This window comes from Scyliorhinus torazame, chromosome 25 (genome assembly GCF_047496885.1).
Source record: "Scyliorhinus torazame isolate Kashiwa2021f chromosome 25, sScyTor2.1, whole genome shotgun sequence".
NCBI classification, from domain to species: domain Eukaryota; kingdom Metazoa; phylum Chordata; class Chondrichthyes; order Carcharhiniformes; family Scyliorhinidae; genus Scyliorhinus; species Scyliorhinus torazame.
In genome coordinates this window covers 26,956,874-26,962,652 of record NC_092731.1, presented here as the reverse complement: position 1 = coordinate 26,962,652, position 5,779 = coordinate 26,956,874, and the positions used below count along the sequence as shown (strand labels likewise).

At 51.3% G+C, this 5,779-nt stretch overlaps 1 long non-coding RNA gene across 1 annotated transcript; it reads right to left on the bottom strand.

Moving 5' to 3' along the window:
• Positions 1–273: 273 nt before the first annotated feature.
• Positions 274–2,538, bottom strand: LOC140402445 (uncharacterized). The gene is made up of 2 exons (XR_011938138.1): positions 1,358–2,538; positions 274–1,163 (listed from the first exon to the last, which is right to left on the bottom strand). It is a non-coding gene; the product is annotated as an uncharacterized lncRNA (long non-coding RNA).
• Between the last annotated feature and the right edge of the window lie 3,241 nt (positions 2,539–5,779).

Below are 5,779 nucleotides of genomic sequence, written 5' to 3'. Positions count from 1 at the left end.
TGCTCCATTCGCTGGCGGTGGGAATTTCTACTGCCCCTTCCCCCACCCCCGCTTGTCAATAGGATTTCCCATTAAAGCCACTCCACCCCCCCCAGGAAACCCATGGGTGAGGGTGCCGGCGGATACAGAGAATCCCAACCTCCAGAGCATTCCGACCCTTATTGTCCAATGTTCCTCACCCCTCCCGGGTGAAGGGATGAGTTTCCCGCCCAGAAAGGTGGATGGATTGGCCATGCTAAATTGCCCCTTAATTGGAATTTTAAAAAAAAGTACTGATTTTGATTTGATTTATTGTCGCATGTACCGAAGTACAGTGAAAAGTATTTTTCTGCAGCCAAGGGAACGTACACAGTACGTACATAGTCGACAAAAAATAATAATTGACAGAGAACATTGACAAATGGTACATCGACAAACAGTGATTGGTTACAGTGCGGAACAAGGGGCCAAACAAAGCAAATACATGAGCAAGAGCAGCATAGGGCGTCGTGAATAGTGTTCTTACAGGAAACAGATCAGTCTGAGGGGGAGTCGTTGAGGAGTCTTGTAGCTGTGGGGAAGATGCTGTTCCTATGTCTGGATGTGCCGGTCTTCAGACTTCTGTACCTTCTGCCTGACGGAAGGGTCTGGAAGAGGGCAAAGCCTGGGTGGGAGGGGTCTCTGATAATGCTGTCTGCCTTCCCGAGGCAGCGGGAATTGGGGACGGATCGAAGCCGGGTCCTCAGCGCCGTGAGGCATCAGTGCTAACTATTGCGCCACCATGCCATTTTTGTTTAACTTAAACCATACAAAACAGCAGGCACTTCCGAGATTCATCAGCAGGGACAACATTCGCAAGGCGAGATCCTGAGTTTGAAAACCTACACCCTCCAGACCGGGCCTGGCCAAGTTCTCACTATACGGTAGCATATCTTTCAGGTTGGGAGTCTTGGAACTTACGGAGCTGCATAAATAAACACATAGCTAGAGTCTGCGAAATAATATAAGCAGTATAAAAGTAAATGAAACTGGCAGTGAGTACTCGATTCGTCTGTGTCGTCAGTTTGTGTCCAACACGATCCACACCATATTCAGACAGTCACAGTTGAGTTGGGCTGGTCACAGCCAGAATGTCCGACATTCGGGAATCTTCTCTGGAGAGCTTGCGTCTGGGTTGCGCACTCCTGGAGAATAAAGGAAGAGCTACAGTGACTCTAAAGGCTTTGCTTTGGAAGCTTTGCTATCGACTCTGATGCCTGGGAGAAGTTTGCCCAAGATCGCTACACCTGGCTCAGCAAAATTTAAGAAAAGCGATACGACCGCCCTCAAAAGCAGGCATTCATCCGAGGCAGAGAGAAAATGCAAGGAGAGGAATTACCCAGCCCGTGACTCATCCAAAATTCAATCGTCCGTCGTATCCTGTCCAATTTGCAGCAGAACATTCCCTGCACAAATTGGCCTTAACAGCCTCCGACACAGCCACCGGAACCCCACCGGACACGTCAGATACGACCTTTGCCTCAAAGGATGAACTATATGATTGGTCAGAGAACTCCCCCCCCGCTCTTCCTTGAACACTGCCATGGGATCTTTTGTGTTCATGCGAGATGGAGAGTCCAGGTTTAAATCTCGTCCCAAAGGCGGTGACTCCGTACAGTATTGGCCTGTGGCATCGCTCCCTGGAATTAACCTCGCACTGCCTTTCACACACAGGCCTTAGCATTCAGCTCACAGTCTATCCAACTCCATCTGAACCCACTTTAATCTTCCTGAGAAAGCTTGCTTGACGGAGATTAACTGAGATTAACTTTTGGCCGGAATGGTAGCAGAGAATTAGCGAGTGCAGAATTCTTCACAGGGGACTCTCTAACTGCAACGCCACACATGTCACGGGAGCACAGCATCTCTGTATGTTTGCTGCCGGGCGCGTTGAAGACCTGTACTGGAGCATTTAAACAAAGTTCACATTCACAAGGTGCCTGGACAGCATTGACATGTCGGTCGCTGGACTTTGAAGGACCTCCCTCTGCAGTTTTCTGAGGTGTTATCAAACGCCCAAGTTACTTGTTCAAAATGGCCGCTCACCCACCATGGACGCCGGGTCTTCGGGTCTACAGAGTTTCCGCAGTGTGCCTGTCAAGATACAATTTTGCCCACTTCTTGCCTCTCCCCTTCTGGTGATCGAATCGCAGGCACGTGCCAATCGAAGGTGGGGATGAACAAAGGTTCCAGAGGGAATCTCAACATTTCTATATTAGCGCGACAATATTATTAAACCGGCATCTGGAAAAACCGACCTGACTGCAGTGTGCATCATGAAGGAGAAAAATCCTGGCCTTGTCTGGGCTGTGTTTCCGCAGCACCAGCCTGGACGAGAGAGGTCATTGTAGTCAGCACACTGAATTTCAAATATCATCGAGAGGTGAAGAATACCTAATGAGCTCCCTTCCAACATGGTCATCGCAAACTCCACCAACCAGCATCGGAACGGCTGCCTGACACATTCTGTAGCGTCATTTATATACCAGCCCACCCTATAAATGGCCCCACTCCATCCGATACATGGTCCCTCCCCATCCTATATATTCTCTTCCCCATCCTCTACATTCACCTCCCCCATCCTATACATGGTCCCTCCCCATCCTATATATTCTCTTCCCCATCCTCTACATTCACCTCCCCATCCTATACATTCCCCTCCCCATCCTATACATGGTCCCTCCCCATCCTATATATTCTCTTCCCCATGCTCTACATTCACCTCCCCCATCCTATACATGGTCCCTCCCCATCCTATATATTCTCTTCCCCATCCTCTACATTCACCTCCCCATCCTATACATTCCCCTCCCCATCCTATACATGGTCCCTCCCCATCCTATATATTCTCTTCCCCATGCTCTACATTCACCTCCCCCATCCTATACATTCCCCTCCCCATCCTATACATGGTCCCTCCCCATCCTATATATTCTCTTCCCTACCCTATACATCCAGCTCCCCATCCAACACATGGCCCCTCCCCATCCTATATATTCTCTTCCCCACCCTATGCATTCCCCTCCCCCATCTGATACATGGTCCCTCCCCATCCTATATATTCTCTTCCCCATCCTATACATTCCCCACCCCCATCCTATACATTGCCCTCCCCGTCCTATACATGGTCCCTCCCCATCCTATATATTCTCTTCCCCATCCTATATATTCAGCTCCCCCATCCGACACATCCTATATATTCTCTTCCCCATCCTATACATTCCCCTCCCCCATCCAATACATCCCCATCCTATACATGGTCCCCCCATCCAATATATTTGACCCCTCCCCATCCTATATATGACCCCTCCACCATTCTATACATAACCCCTCACCATCCTACATATGGCCCCAACCCATCCTATACATGGCCCAGTCCCATATGGGCAGCACAATAGCACAGTTGTTAGCACTGTTGCTTCACCGCTCCAGGGTCCCAGGTTCGACTCCCCGCTGGGTCACTGTCTGTGCGGAGTCTGCACGCGATCCCCACGTCTGCGTGGGTTTCCTCCGGGTGCTCCGGTTTCCTCCCACAGTCCAAAGATGTGCAGGTTAGGTGGTTTTGCCATGATAAATTGTCCTTAGTGTCCAAAGGTTGGGTGGGGCTACGGGGATAGGGTGGCGACGTGGGCTTAAGTAGGGTGCACTTTCCAAGGGCCAGCGCAGACTTGGTGGGCCAAATGGATTCCTTCTGCAGTGTAAATTCTCAGTATACCCCCATCTCCTTCCTATATATAGATCTCCTGCTATATAAGAGACCACCTTATCCTATAAATGGCCCCTCCCCATCCTGTATCTAGCCCCTCCCCATCCTGTATCTTGCCCCTCCCCATCTTACACATGGCCCCTCCCCATCATGCATCAGGCCCCACCCCCATTTTACACATAGCCCATCCCCCATAACATAAATGGTCCCTCCCGGACCTGTGGCTGATTCTGCAATAAGACCTATTTTGTACAATTTTAATAAACAGATGTTTAAAATACATGTTAATTGGTGCATATATCGGAGGAGAAAATCACAAGCTAGCCTTAATCTCAAAAGAAACAGTTCATCCGATGCCACAGTTACGGGCTCACATGGTACGCTCGTTAACTGCCTGGCTACAAAAATCACAGGCGCCACATCCTGGCTCTTCCCTCATGCGCAAAGCCAGGTTGGAGTCACACCAGGGCCCAGCGTCCTTGGCCTACGGACACTTGCTGTAGACGCCGCCAGATAAGTCTGAAATCTGCGGCCTACTCGCGATTGGAGGATAATTCCGAGCCTGCTGCTCAGAGCTCAAGGAGCCATCCTGTTATTGCTTGGCTTCAATCAGTGCGAGCGGGGAATATTGACACCGCCCGCGAAGAATTGGGCTGTGTGCCTGGCAGAGGCAGCGGGGAGCTTTGATAAGGGTGACTGGGCTGTGAGAGAAAATGGGTTAATGTCTCCACGGCTCCAGAAGTGAGAATGGCTGCTAACTGGGGCGCAAGTAGTTGTATCACCCCACCTGAGATTTGGTAATCCAATCGTTGCTCCCTTTCACGATCATTAACTTCTTGGCCAAACTCTTTAACAATATTGTTTTGTTTCCCCTGATGCTCGTTCATTAATTTCCCGCCGTAGGCATCGCTGTCACACTTGACCTTTGGCTTAGTACGGCCTGGGGGCCGGGCTGGTGGAAATCCTCTCTCAAAAACCAGCCCGGATTGGGAGCGGTAGTTCCGGCCGGAATTCGGCAGTGATGTGGTGAATGTATTGCATTAACCATTCACCATGTATGTAACTGTATCACGCTGTTGCCCATGAGGGCTCCACCTATGGACCATTGTAAGGTATTACCTGTGATGTATCATGTTGGTGCCTTTGTGGGCTCCGTCCCTGGCTCCTCCCCTTGAGGGGAGGTATAAAGAGCAGTAGCCCTGTAGGCGGCTCCCAGTAGCAGAGCAGTCGCAGGCAGGCACTGTTCTAGTCGATTAAAGCCACAATTTACTTCTACTCCTTGTTTCGTGTGAATTGATGGTCACATCAATTTAATCCATTAGAACAGAGGGATTGAGCCATGGGCGGTGTTGGGGGTGGTGGGTGGGTGGGGGGTGGGCGATAGGGTTTTTTCAACTCCCCAGGATCCCCTCTCGGAAAGATCTGACGCGTGGCTGGCTCTTCTGTCTCTCTAACGGAGGGATGTCATAAAAGGAAAGAGCGACACGGGCGGAGTTCTTCGATTTTTTTTTTCTAGGTGTTGGCTGGTGGGGGGGGGGGGGGGGGGGGGGTAAGGGTGGAGGGGGGGGGTAATCGGAAGGCAGCCCGCCGCCTGCTTCGCCACGTTCTCCCGCCGTGTTTGTAACTTAAAAAAAAGAAGTGGAAGGGGTTGGGTCCCACGAGGTCACGCAAATCCCGGCCCCTGGCAACATCTGGAAAAGATAAAAATTAAAGCAGCTACACCCCACAGGTCCAGGACCACCAATCCACCCCTCCAAAGGAACCCACCCATCACCCCCAAACCGCCCCAATAGAAGTTCCTTCTGACACTTCCTGCGTCCTGGCACCGCCTCCTGGTACTACCCCGGCACCTCCTCCTGACACTGTCTGGGCCCTGAGCATTTTCCCCTGGCACTGTCGCATGGTATCACCCGGGCAGGCCCCCCCCTCCCCCATCAGGGTGTGGTACCTACCTGTGCCCCCCTGGCGGGGTATGTACATCTGGGCCCTGTTTGTCAGGACCTGTTGTAAACGCTGCCAGCGCATAGCGGGGAATCCCCTACCTGGGGGGGATGA